The sequence below is a fragment of the Balaenoptera acutorostrata genome, chromosome 10 (genome assembly GCF_949987535.1).
Source record: "Balaenoptera acutorostrata chromosome 10, mBalAcu1.1, whole genome shotgun sequence".
NCBI lineage: Eukaryota > Metazoa > Chordata > Mammalia > Artiodactyla > Balaenopteridae > Balaenoptera > Balaenoptera acutorostrata.
The window spans coordinates 62,779,261-62,793,511 of NC_080073.1; the positions used below are offsets into that span (position 1 = coordinate 62,779,261).

Sequence of the window (14,251 nt, forward strand, 5' to 3'; positions counted from 1 at the left end):
ATAGCAGATCTAGGGACTTCCCTGGTGGTCCAGTGGTAAAGAATCCGCCTTCCAATGCAGGGGATGCGGGTTCGATCCCTGGTCAGGGAACTAAGATCCCACATGCCGTGGGGCAACTAAGCCCGCGCACCACAGCTACTGAGCTCACGCACCTCAACTAGAGAGCCTGCGTGCCACAAACTACAGAGCCCACACGCTCTGGAGCCTGCACGGCACAACTACAGAGCCCACGTGCCCTGGAGCCTGTGCACCACAACTAGAGAAGAGAAAACCTGCTCGCCACAACTAGAGAGAAGCCCGCGTGCCTCAATGGAGATCCCGCAGGCCTCATTGAAGATCCTGCGTGCCACAACTAAGAGCCGACGCAGCCAAAGATAAATAAAATAAATAAATGAAAATAATAAATAAATCTTTAAAAAAAATAATAGCAGATCTCATCAGGATCAAAAATATTCCAAGGGAGATCAATAAGAATGGCCTAGAAACTTGTTCTGTCTTTTTTCTGAAAACTCTAAAGTTTTGAGATGGAAGATTTTCTTTGGTGTAAACTTAAGAGTAGTACCATAAAGAATGCAAAAAAATCTCAAAGGCAACAATGCATTTCATAAAAATTTTAAGGTAGAATCATTTTTTCAAAACCTGATAAAACACATGATAGTTTTTAAGCTTAATAGTTTTGAAATGATCAAATGTAGCTTTTGCTGTGTATGGATGATTCAACACTTCTGGTCATGGCAACTTTTTTTTTTTTTTTTTAATATTTATTTATCTGCCTGTGCTGGGTCTTAGTTGCGCCACGCAGGATCTTCCTTGCTGCGTGCGGAATCTTCATTGTGGCATGTGGGATCTAGTTCCCTGACCAGGGATTGAACCCAGGCCCGCTGCGTTGGGAGCATGGAGTCTTAGCCACTGGACCACGAGGGAAGTCCCTGTAACATCCTTATTACTTGCATATGTTGGTTTGTTTTCATGAGAAGATATTTAATTATAAATAATAAAACTTTACAGAAGAGCCTAGCTTAAAGGGACTTCGACAAATATGTGGATTGTTGAGTAGAAGGTAACTATACTCTTTACCAAATTACACCAAGTAATCCTTTTAGAAAAAATGGTTCTTTTACCTATTTTAAGAGAAATTCATTATTCTCTACTCCAAGCATAAAATTATATTTAGTATTTCCAAGGTTGCTTCTTGTGACTTTTTGAAAACTTACTTTAGGTTTTCAAATACATGAATAGTGCTTCAGCTAACACATGGGACTGGACTGTAATATCTAACTCACAAATATCAGAGATCTTACTTAGTATCAAGCTTTATTAATAATTTCAAAGATACAAGCAATCAAAAGGCACAGGCAGAATGGGGAGATCTAGGACATCCTGGCTTTGTAGGTTCTTCCTTCTAGAATAAGAGGTGAGGCCTCTAACTGAGGTTTGGGGGTCACCTCACACAGTGGGTGTGTTTAAGTCGTGACACTTCTCCATTTTATACCTCAGAGTTGTACAGCTTGCATGACCTTCTCTAGGCAGTTATAAATCCACAGATCCTAGGTATGTTAGCCAGAGGCAATTTTAAATCAGGGGTACACAGTTAAGAGCATTCCATAGACAAAAAATCCACTTGTAGCAAATATCATTCATCTGTTTACTCAGAGCAAGGTCAACACACATTTTCTGTGAAGCGTCAGATAGTACATATTTTAGGCTTTGCAGGCCAAGGGGCAAAATCAAGGATATTATGTGGGTACTTATAAGCAAGAAGAAAATAAATCTTCACAAAATTTTTATTCATAAAATTGAAACTATACTAATAATAATTGAGTATAACTTTTTGTCAGACAGGCCTACAAATGAGACTGGAATTTAAAAATATATCTTGTTTAATTAGGGTTCAAAGTGTTCCCTACCATCAAAATTAATGGCAAATGCTCACTTGCCAATGCTGACCCATTATGAGATTTTATGAATTTTGTGACCTTGGGTTAGGCAATGATTTCATAGATATGACAACAAAAACGTTATTTTCACAAATGATACCATCAAGAAAGTAAAGACAACTTACACAATGGAAGGAAATATATGAAAATAGATCTCACAAGGGACGTGAATACAAGATATATAAAGAACTCTTACAACACAATAATAAAAAGACAAATGCCCCAGTTTTTTAAATGGACGAAGGATTTAAACAGACATCACTTAAAAGAAGATATATAAATAGCAAATAAGCACATGAAAAGAGGCACAGTATCATTAATCACTACATAAATGCTCATAAAAACTACAGTGAGAGGCCTCTTCATATCCACTGAGATGACTATAACCAAAAAAGACAGAAAACAAAAAGTTTTCGTAAAGACGTGGAGAAATTGGAACCCTTATATCTTGCTGGTGGGATTGTAAAATAGTGCAGGCATTTTGGAAAAGTCTGGCAGCTCTAAAAGTTAAATATTACGTCATCATATGACACATCAATTTCATTCCTATGTATATACCCAAGAGAAATGAAAGCATACATCCATACAAAAACTTGTACACAAATCTTCATAGCAGTATTAGCCATAATAGCTAAAAAGTGGAAAAATACAAATGTCTATCAACTCATGAATAGATAAATAAAATGTGGTGCATCCCTACAGTGAAATATGATTCAGCAATAAGAAGAAATGAAGTTCTGATACATGCCACAACATAAATGAGCCTTGGAATCTTTATGCTAAGTGTAAGACATCAGTCCCCAAAGATCACACATTGTATGATTCCATTTATGTGAAATGTCAAGAATCATCAAATTTATAGAGAGGAAACAGATTAGTGGTTTCTTAGGAGTGAGAGATTGGGGGATGGGGGGAGGAATGCCTGCTAATGGGTTTCTTTTAATGGGGACAAAAATGTTCTTTAAAAATTGGATTGTGGGGCTTCCCTGGTGGCGTAGTGGTTGAGAATCTGCCTGCCAATGCAGGGGACACGGGTTCAAGCCCTGGTCTGGGAAGATCCCACATGCCGCGGAGCGGCTGGGCCCGAGAGCCACAATTACTGAGCCTGCGCGTCTGGAGCCTGTGCTCCACAGCAAGAGAGGCCGCGACAGTGAAGAGGCCCGCGCACCACGATGAAGAGTGGCCCCCACTCGCCGCAACTGGAGAGAGCCCTCGCACAGAAACGAAGACCCAACACACCCAAAAATAAATAAATAAATTTATAAAAAAAAAAAAAAAAAAAAAAAAATTGGATTGTGGTGTTTGTTGCACAAACCCTGTGAATAAACAAACAAACAAAAAACCATTGAAATATGTACTTCAAATGGGTGAATTGCATGTGAATAATATTTCAATACAACTATTTAAAAAATACATAATAGGTTCAAATATTTTCTGCAAAGTACCTTCTGATGAATAATAAAATGAATAACTGTAGGCTTTAAGGACCTTACATTTTCACAAGTTTTGTAAAATTTTCCAACAAACCTTTTTCCTGCTCCACACACATTTTTAACCACCATCAATTGTATCACATCCTAGCAGATTCCACCTCAGGTTGTACTGAATTAGTGTTTTCTCAACCTCTTTGGAAATATTCTCTCCCACAGTTGTTTCACAAAGACTATTTATAATGGCTAATTTGTGAGTCACTCTAAATTAATCAGCAATTACTCCTCAAATAAATAAGAACTGAGCAATATCAGTAACATCTGTTGATTAGTCAAGAGCCAAGAAAAACTCAGAGAATCATTTGCCATGTGTTTTAATTATGTTGCTCCTGATGTCCTCATTCCTTTGAATAACTGTTTTTGCTGAAAGGCAAATAGTCTTAAGTAAGTTTATTTTTTTCTGGGCACATGCCTTAAGCTACTGCAATAAAACACGATTTAATTAACTCACTATCGGTAAATGGCTTTCCTTGCTTGGCTAACAAACAAACCACACAGAAACTTATTTTGGTTACAGACTCATTTTCATTTTCTCATTTTTGTGAAGAAACTCTGCTGTGATATTTCATTTAAAATTTTCTAATTGTTGTGACTTGCTGTCCTGTGAGTTGGATGAATGCTGAGTTTGGTAATGTGACATATATATGTTTTTTTTTAAGCACAGCTATAGTGTCAGTGTATAATACACACAATGCTTTGCCATCTAGTTTGGTAACAAAATAATCCACACGTCACTCTGCTTTAAAAGCACTAAGTCAAATTTTCTCTTTTCTTTCTTGCTTTGGCATGACTGGCATACACTGGTAGTAAAAACATAAAATGCAATGTCATACAATGGTATGACGATATGCACGACACTAAAACAATGTCAAATTATTACAACGGCATCACTGTGGTTTGTGCTGCACTGAGCAGGCTACCCCATGTGGTCTCTGTCACAACTACTCAGCTCTGCCCTTGCAGCATGAAAGCACACAGGCAATCTGTAAACACAGCGGTGTGGATGTGCTCCAATAAAACTTTACCTGTGGACACTGAAACTTGAATTTTATACAGTTTTCGCATATCATGATATGCTATTCTTATATTGGTTTTTTTCAACTATTTAAAACTGTAAAAAACATTCTTAGCTTACAGGCTGTACAGAAATAGGAGGCAGGCAGAGGGGCAGCAGGTTGCTGAACCCTGACCTAGGGGCTCAGTTATCACATTGAAAAGAAGTTCATTTGTGTCACATGCTTCCTTTTCTGTCATCCTCATTTCTCTTCCTGGCAAGCAGAACAACTGCTTTAACTTCTTTCTCCCCAGTGCCTTACTTCACTGCACATTATTACTAAACATTTAGAGCAGTACTTGAGAGACACAGTATACAGCCAGTTAGATCCTACAGCAAATTGTTATTATTTGATAAAACTGGATTTTGCCAGATTTAACTGGTAAAATCTGGATTTTGCCAGATTTAACCGGTCATCATCACTAAATAATAAGTATTATTTAGTGATGGTAACAGATGCCAGAGTCCTGGTTCACAGGGGTTGCTGATAAGCCCAGGGTGGGAGAGGGGGGGACTGGGAAGTTACTGATTAATGGGTATAGAGTTCAGTTTTGCAAGCCAGATGATGGTGATGGTTGAACAACAATGTGAATGTACTTTAGGCCCTTGAACTCTACACTTAAAATGGTTAAGATTTAAATTTGATGTTATGTGTTTTTACCACAACAAAAAAATTGGAAAAAAATTAGTTTGCAAAAATACAGATTTTGTAATATCCTAACTCTACTAAAATTTTCTCCTGCTGATATGATTTCATTAAAGAGCAAATCCTCAAGTTTCTTCACAAACACACCATTCATTCAATACCAACCAGAATGGACATATCAGACCTCTTTTAGAAACTCTACTTTTCAGTAGATTTTAGGCCACTGTTCTTACATTCACAGACAGGTGGGTCAAGGTTTGTACTACCTGCCAATTAGCAAATTCAGAATGGGTATTATGAATATGGCTATATATTAAACACTACTAGTTCCTATAGTTGGTAAAAAAATTTACGATGGAGTTATCTGCCACTCTTTATTTATTTTTAAAAATAAATTTATTTATTTATTTTTGGCTGTGTTGGGTCTTCGCTGCTGCGCGCGGGCTTTCTCTAGTTGAGACGATCTCATTGCGGTAGCTTCTCTTGTTGCAGAGCACGGGCTCTAGGTGCCTGGGCTTCAGTAGCTGTGGCACGCAGGCTCAGTAGTTGTGGCTTGTGGGCTCTAGAGCGCAGGCTCAATAGTTGAGGCGCACGGGCTTAGTTGCTCCACAGCATGTGGTTTCTTCCCAGACCAGGGCTTGAACCTGTGTCCCCTGCATTGGCAGGCAGATTCTTAACCACTGTGTCACCAGGGAAGTCCCTGCCCCTCTTTATATTTTATTTATTTATTTATTTTTTTGCTAACAGAAACCATTTGATTAATTCCCAGGTAGTTGTAAGGGGCAAGATTAAATATAACCACAGCCATGAGACTCTCCCAAGATATGTGGTTGGATGAATAACATGTCAATGGCTTTCAATTTTTTTCCAATCTTTTGTAGCTCACGGCAAAATATACATTCTACATTTTGATCCAGAAAACACACATACACACATACACCCACACACACAAAACTAAAACAACATTTCAGGAAACACACTCATTTTTACTGCGTGTGATGCATTCTCTCAGTTTCTATTCTATCTACTGTATTTTATTTCATTTTAATAAGTGCTGACTGATCACAGCATGTTAAGTTGATTTCGCAACTCACTAATGGGTTATAACCCATACCTTGAAAAATGTTCTAAGCAGCCTCCAAGTTATGAAAAAGATGTATGAGAAATAAGACACAGAGAACGGAGAACTTTGTAACTAATGAAAGCAAATTAAATTAATAAAAATATAAATTATTAATGCATTTAGGTTTACTTTTAATATGTCAATAATACAATTAATGCAGGAGTTCAAAAATACAAAAGCCGCCTCTGAAATTCTAAGAAACAGAAGGCACCATATTTTTAAAAAATAAATTTATTTATTTTATTTTTGGCTGCGTCGGGTTTTCATTGCTGTGCGCAGGCTTTCTCTAGCTGCGGCGAGCGGGGGCCGCTCTTCGTTGTGGTGCGCGGGCTTCTCATTGTGGTGGCTTCTCTTGTTGCGGAGCACGGGCTCTAGGCACGCAGGCTTCAGTAGTTTTGGTGCACTGGCTTAGTTGCTCCGCGGCATGTGGGATCTTCCCAGACCAGGGCTCAAACCCATGTCTCCTGCATTGGCAGGTGGATTCTTAACCACTGTGACACCTGGGGAAGCCCAACGGACCACAGTTAAGGAAACTAAATGAACATCGAAATATCATTCAGGTATCTCACCTCCCTTTGTATTTAAATAAAAATTCACTGTTATGAATTAAATAAAAATCATGAAAGGCAAGTACGGCACTACAATAAAACTTAAGTACCCTTTCAAATTGCCAAAAGTTTTGGATTGTTTTCTATACATATCGGTTTTGGAATGTACAGGCATAGAAGGTCCTCTTCAGTACTCAAGTCAGAGTATGAACTGAAGACTCCCCTCTAAATGAGTTCCAAAGTGCCAGGAAAATAGTGCCAAGATATTTCTAAATATCCAGTGGCTGGTTTAATGTTCTCTGTAAAATGGGCTACTAGTTTCAGCTCAGCCTTTGGCAAGGCATGGAGGAGGGACATGTCCATATTATTACTTTTTAATTATATATACACTAGAAGAAGGCAAATCAGGATTGGAATGGCTCTGAGTCAACTACACTTCAATTTTTTAAAAAATTGAAAATCTAAAAAAAAAAAAAACAAAAACACCAAAGATCAGAATGGCTCTGAAGGGTTAGGTGTCCTCTCCTGCAGCAAGCACAGCGCTCTACTGAGCAAAGCAAGTGCTTCCTCATCAAAGTGTTCTTGACTTCTGGACAGAAATTATGGGGTTTTACTAATATCTATTAGGGAGCATTTCAACTCACTCTTTTTCCTCTTGCCATTTCCAAATGCCATCTAACATGTTTTCAATTTCCAAGTTGTTCCAGAAATATCCCAACTAAAAAGATGATCAATATACTTTAGGATGATTCGGCAATGCTGCCAAACTATGATTGCATGACTTAGACTGATTGGAGACTGTGTGTGAACCTCAGAAACACTAAGTGTGTTTGAGGGACTCTAGACCTGAATCATTTTCAACTTCCCATGATGAGAAAGGAAAGAAAAACAGTCTCATCAGGCCAGAGTTTGTGGATGCACTTTTACTAAAGCTAATTTAACCAATGAGCTGTGATGACATGCACTGTCATGCATGTAACCATTATCTAGGAAAGGAATTCATTTAGCTCCCCATCCTGCCCTACCTGACATCCTTAGATCTTTCCAATCCTGTCTCCTTCATTTAATAACAATAAAAATATTGTTAATATTTACTGAGTACTTACTATACCATTCAAAGCGTTTAACCTGTACTACCTCATTTAATTCTCACCTTTGCGCTCCAGGGTAGGTCCAAGGATTATTCACACTTAACAGATGAGGAAACTGGGGCCCCAGTGGACCCTGGCAACCAATCCCAGTTGCTAACCCATAAGAAGGACTCGAGCCAGAAGTTAGAAACTAATCATCAAGTCAGCTTTTCAGCAAATTCTATCATCTCCAGTAACTAGCTTTTGCTTTCTTTGCTTGATGAAGCTCTTACAGGGCCCTCCTTGCCAAGTTCTGCCTCATAGTCCCATTTCCCCAGAGACTGGAGTCTTGACAGGATCATCAGAGCTTCTCAGGACTGTCATCCTGCTCAGCCACCAGGGCTGGAGACCCTCTCTTTGCCCCTCTGATCCCTTCTCCCCACAATCTTTAAGCTGCTCTCTAAGCCTGAAGGTTGACACGCTTGGGATCCCTTGCCCTCGTCCCAGCTGGGTCCAGCCAACAGCATGTCCAAGCAGGAGATCAGAGGGAAGGAGAACAGGGAGTTAGGAGGATGTATTCTCCTGCCTCCCTTCCTAGGGGGTTGCCTTGTCTATGTGACCCTCTCCTTTCAGGTTGCGACAACCACTTCCTTCCCTCTCCCTGTAAACCTACAGCTGGTGACATTTCCATTATGACGAGCCCTGAGGTACAGCACTGTTCCTCCTGGTTTGCCTACACCCAGCTGCTATGGTCAGAATGGGTCCTCCCAAAATCCATATGTTGAAATCCTAACCCTCATAGGTGATGGTATCAGGTAATCAGCCTTTGGGAGGTGATTAGGTCATGATGGGGGGAGCTGTCATGAATGGGATTAGTGTCCTTATTAAACAGTCTCCAGAGGGATCCTCAGCCCCTTCTGCCAGGTGAGGACACAGTGAGAAGTCGGCAGTCTGCAGCGCGGAAGAGGGGCTTCGCCAGAACCCAACCATGCTGGCACCTGATTTAGGACTGCCAGCCTCCAGAATTGTGAGAAATACATTTCTATTGTTTATAAGCTACCCATTCTCTGGTATTTTGTTATAACAGTTTGAGCAGAGAAAGACATGAACTTTCTCTTCTGTACCAGAGTCTTTCTGCTGCTCCTGACCTTGCAGGAAAGCCAGATGCCAAATGGCTCAGTCTCTGTCTCATCTGTAATGAGACAGTGAGACCAGCTCATTTTCATCTTGATGTGTTCAGGAACAAGATGCCTACAGCAGAGAGATAATAGTGCAGAAATCAGAGGCTGGGAGCATTGGAAGATAATCTTCACCTGCTCCACAATGTCACCTGTCCCCTCAAATGTCTACAAAAAGCCTGTAGCCACATAGAGAACAGACTTGCAGTTGCCAAGGGGGAGGGGAGTTGGGGGAGGGACGGATTCAGAGGATGGGGTTAGCAGATGCAAACTAGTATATACAAGAATGGATAAACAACAAGGTCCTACTGTAGAGCACAGGGAACTATATTCAATATCCTGTGATAAACTATAATGGAAAAGAATATGAAAAAGAATATACATATGTATAACTGAGTCACTTTGCTGTATAGCAGAAATTAACACAACATTGTAAGTCAACTATACTTCAATTAAAAAATAAAAAAGCCTGTAGCTGTGTGTGTGTGTGTGGGACCACCTGCAAGTCTGCACAAAAAAGTATATGCAAAACTCAGAGGGACTCCGGATAAGTTTTCCTATGGTTCTAGGGCCTCCAAAATCTTTTCTAAGGAATACCAGTTTTTGTGAGTATTTATCTCCTTGGCTATTCTTATGTTATTACCTGTCCCCACCCTTGATATTTATGTGCCGTTTCCCCATTTATCAGAAACACAAGTGCAGAGTTACACCTAAAGAAGAGTAAGAAAAATGAAGAGTTCTATTTTAGGATGACTGTTAAGTCATGTAAACCATCTTCCACTTCACATTTTTTTGATTAAAGTAGAACATTCTCTCCATCTTGAAAGTTGAGTGCAAGATGAGATCATTAAGATTTTTGCTTTAAGGGACCATATTCTAGAACATTAATAAGTTTCAGACCAATTTTTAAAATTCACAAAATGTAATGATTTTGATGCAGGAATCAATGCCTATGCATAAAAATCAGGAGTGATGCAACTTTCAAATATTAATTTATCTTACCAGTTATAACATGAAAGGACAAGCTAATTTCTCTTTGAAATATCTGCCATGTTAATATCGTATACTAATGAAATTAAGTGTGTACCATTTACCAATGTGTCTATTAATTTTGTACTTTAATAGTCTTTAAAGTTTAGGTCTAACATAATTAATCTGCTGAGTCACATATTTCATATAATTTACTTAATCAATCATCTTAACTGCTTTGCCCCCTCATCTACTACCAATATTAGATACTAATATTATTATTTCAATACAATATTATTACTACCAATTTCTTGCTCTAATATTCTTTTGTACCCTGTTGAAGCAACATTACATTCCCTGATGAGGAAACCCAGGACATGATCCTGTGCCCTGTGAGTGAGGAGAAGTAAACAGGGACCATACCAGCTGACTCCCGGGGTGCTGGTGCCCCTTAATCCAGGCACCAAGACTCAGACTCCATCAGCTCACCTGGGGCAGACCACCAGGAGGTGGGGGACACTAACTGTGACCCTGCAGTGTCTGCTCAAGGTGGGTTCCTGCTTCACTGCAGATGGCCCCAAAATGAAACTGTGCAAAGAACAGACCCAGAGGGATCTGAGATACTCAGGAAATTGTGGTTCAAAGGCTGTCTCTGGGTGGAATGCGTGAATATTGTACGAAACCCTTCACAGCCTACGGGGTCAGCAGGGAACCTGGAGGAGATAGAACCACCAGACTTAGAGAGTAGGACAGCCTGGAAACTGGACTTGCCCACTGGAGTGAGGAAGTCCCATGATGAAATAACCAGCCTTGTAATGTGACGGAATGTGATCACAGTGACAGGACATGGGGACCTAGTGTCCTGGGAATATGGGGGATGGGGTTCACAGGCACGGCAAGCGTGGGAAGCCAGAGACAGTGGGTGGATGGAGCTCAGCCACTAGGATGGGTGGACGGTCTTCCACACCACAGGCAGGGTTATCCTTGTAGGATCCAGGGCCCCAGCTCCCAGGTCTCCGGGGAAGGCTGGATGTTGAAAAGCCTCACAGCCGAGGCTTAGGCAGGATGTAGGAGGAGTGGCTGTTACGTTCACCAGGATATCCAGGAGTAGTTTCTGGGAGCCTGATACGAAGTCCTTGCCTCTCTTTTAGCCTTAAGACTACGGAGATCCTTGCAGACTCAGCTGAAGACTGAATTCTAGGACCAGTGTTTTTCGCTCAGAATGGGCTTATGCATTCAAACATCTAGATGGTTGTGGAGTGGCCCTAGATAGTTAATACAGGCTTCCCTTCTCAGGGCCGAAACTGACATCCCAATGAAAGTTACTGAGTGAACTCTCTTGCCCCTCTCCCAATCTGTTTAAAGTTGCGGGAAGACAAGGAAACACAGAGAACACTGTCTCCACTTAGCCGTAGGGTGGGCGGTGTTCGCCTGCACTGGGGAAATGTCCCTGAACTTGCATAGGTTAGAGCTGAGTGCTTCCTCGGCTCATCCTAGGCTGATGGTGCTCCAGACCCTTCTCCCAGTCTCAGGGGAGGCACTTAGGTGATGTGATACCGATGGATGAGAGAATGATTTGATGCTGCAGAAGCCTTGGTATCTGTGTGGATTTGTATGGTTTTGAGGATTCTCTTTTTCTTTTTGGTAATAACTCCTTAAGAACCTGGTGAAAACTATGGACCATATCCCTCCAAAGAGACTCACAGTTTTACATATAATTTCAGGTCCCTAGAATCCTGTTCGTGAACTCCAGGTTAAAAGCTCCTACAGCAGAGATAAGACCAGCAAGAACAGGCTTTAGGTTTTTGGCTTTCTTCTGTGAAATGTAAACTTTACTGTATTCTAATTCAGTGAGTTTGCTATTTGTTTACCTGTTTTACTCCATAAAGTATTTTGGAAACACAAAGACATTTTAAGACATATTTTTCTTTCTGTTCCTAAATTCATGAGATGTCATTACACTGGGATAATTTCAATACTCTCTGGAACTGTGTGTTTTTGAAACATCTTTTACTAATTTTCAGTTACTCATCCCATTTTCCTTGATACGCTTGCTATCTCTGTTCTCTTAGTGACATTCTTTCAGGTCATCAGCATGCTGATGCATTAGCATACAAAGCTACTACCACAAAATATTTAACGCAAAAGTCCTGCAAAAAATTATTGTAAGAAATGGAGATAATTTAGCTATTAAATATTGCTGTTGTTTTATTAAGACAATCTGGAATTTAATTCATAAACATCAGTTAATCAAGAATTTCTTCATCTCATAACATATTTACTATGTAACTTATAAACCTCTTACCTTACTTTTTTCCCTTTTTTCACTTAAGAATATTGAAATGCTTGTAATGAACATGGCAACTCTTATCTTGGATCTAGAAGGCAATGCCTTCTGCTTTCAAACTTGCTTTGTAAGTTGCCCATTCTTAGAAATGGTGGAAATATTTCACACTATCTGAATAATAATGAACAAGGCTGCAAAGTGATTTATAACTCTGAGAGCTTTATAATTTGATTTATGAACAGCTCTCAGATTTTCCATTGGCAGTTCATACAACTATGAGTAAACTTTCTGGCCAAATGACTCAGTATTTTGCTGTATGACTAATCGCGCACTCATTGTGGAAACTGTGGAAATGAATTCTATTTGCTTGTGGATAATAAATGATTACTTTCCAAAAACTGTCTGCAAAGCATTATAGAGTAGATGAATTCAATTATACTGATGTTTTTAAACTCTCAAACTCAGCAGACTTTTTTGAGAAGCCTGTAATGTTCACAGAAAAGAACAACCCCTCCCTCCAAGCATTATCATGGATTTTGCCACCCGTAGGACAACAAATCCTAATTAGGCTCTAAAATTTCTAAAACATTAAAAGAACAATTTGGGATGATGTCATTTGAAATATTTTCTCTTACAATGATGCCTTTAAGTTATTTTCCAAGTTTTTATTATTGTAAAATAAAGTCCTTTCCTGGGAAATATTTGCTGCAAATATTTGATATTATTGCAAATAACAATTGTTTTTCCTTCAAAAATGCAAAATTTTAAAAGACAACAGTGATGCATCTATATGATGGCTCCCCTGATTCTGGTGGCTGGAAATTGCCTCCAAGATTATGTTAGTTGCTGTAGGTGCTCCCAAATGATGTAGCTCCTTGAACTTTCAATACAAGAACATGTATATGGTTGGCGTAGGCCCTGGTCTCAGACTGCCATGAAAACTACTTGGGAATAAACAGGCATACAACATGTTTCCTCAGAGTCCTCCCAATTCCTTTCATGCCATTGATTTCTGAGAGTAAAAAACTTCACTTAGGATCAAGAAGGTTGCCAGTCCAAAATCAGTATGATTTATTTCAAATCATTTATTGCTAGAGCTATTCTTACCCAAACTTTTTGTTTTCAAGGGGGTAACATTCCAATGGAATGTCTCTGTGTGATTACCAGTTGGGGCATCTACTCACTTCTATCGAGGTTTGTAATAAACGCTTACAAACAACCAGGGCTACATTCCAAGGCATTCCTTCTCTTTCCCTAAAAATCCTTCTTCTAGTCTGAGCGTTAGTAGCCAGGGTTGGTGGGGAGGAGCCCAGGGGCAGGGGGCCATCACAACCAGTCAGGGTCAGTTTTAATTCTGCAGAGTCAAAGGCAGTCTGAGAGCAGAAAGAACTGGTCTGGGGGACCCAGGGAGCATGAGGACAAGTATCTAAACCACAGACGCATTGGAGAGGTCATCTTCTCCCCTCCCTTCAACTCTCAGTTTCTCTCCCACTGCTGGCTCCATCTCCCAAGTTGTACCCCTGTCCTGACAAAAGCCCATGTGTTGCCCTTTACTCAGGCTTTACTTGCATTTCTACCCATGCATCCTAGAGTTAAATTTCTCCAAAGACTGTAGACAGCGCTCTTGCCTCTTCCCCACGTCCTCGTCCCTCTCCAATCCACTCCCGTCTGGGTTCAGCCTCTCCCACTGCGATAAGCCAGTTCCCCGGAAGGTGTGCAGAGGCCTCCTCATCACCGGTCCTCAGCCCTCGGGCTCCTTACCCCAGAAGTGCATCTGTCCTGGGAACCCCTGAACTGGAAGCACTTCCCACGTGTCATCTGCTCTCCTTCTCCAGTCCACAAGGGGAAGATATCTCCAAAGCTCTGATTCCAGTTTTTTTGTTTTTTTGTTTTTTTACTTTCTGCACAAAGTGTAAAGGTTTTTTTCTTTTTATTAAATTATGTGTAAC

At 40.1% G+C, this 14,251-nt stretch overlaps 1 protein-coding gene across 1 annotated transcript in view; it reads right to left on the reverse strand.

Moving 5' to 3' along the window:
* Positions 1 to 14,251, reverse strand: part of BEND6 (BEN domain containing 6) — a 51,309-nt gene that overhangs the window by 33,005 nt on the left and 4,053 nt on the right. The window lies entirely within an intron of this gene.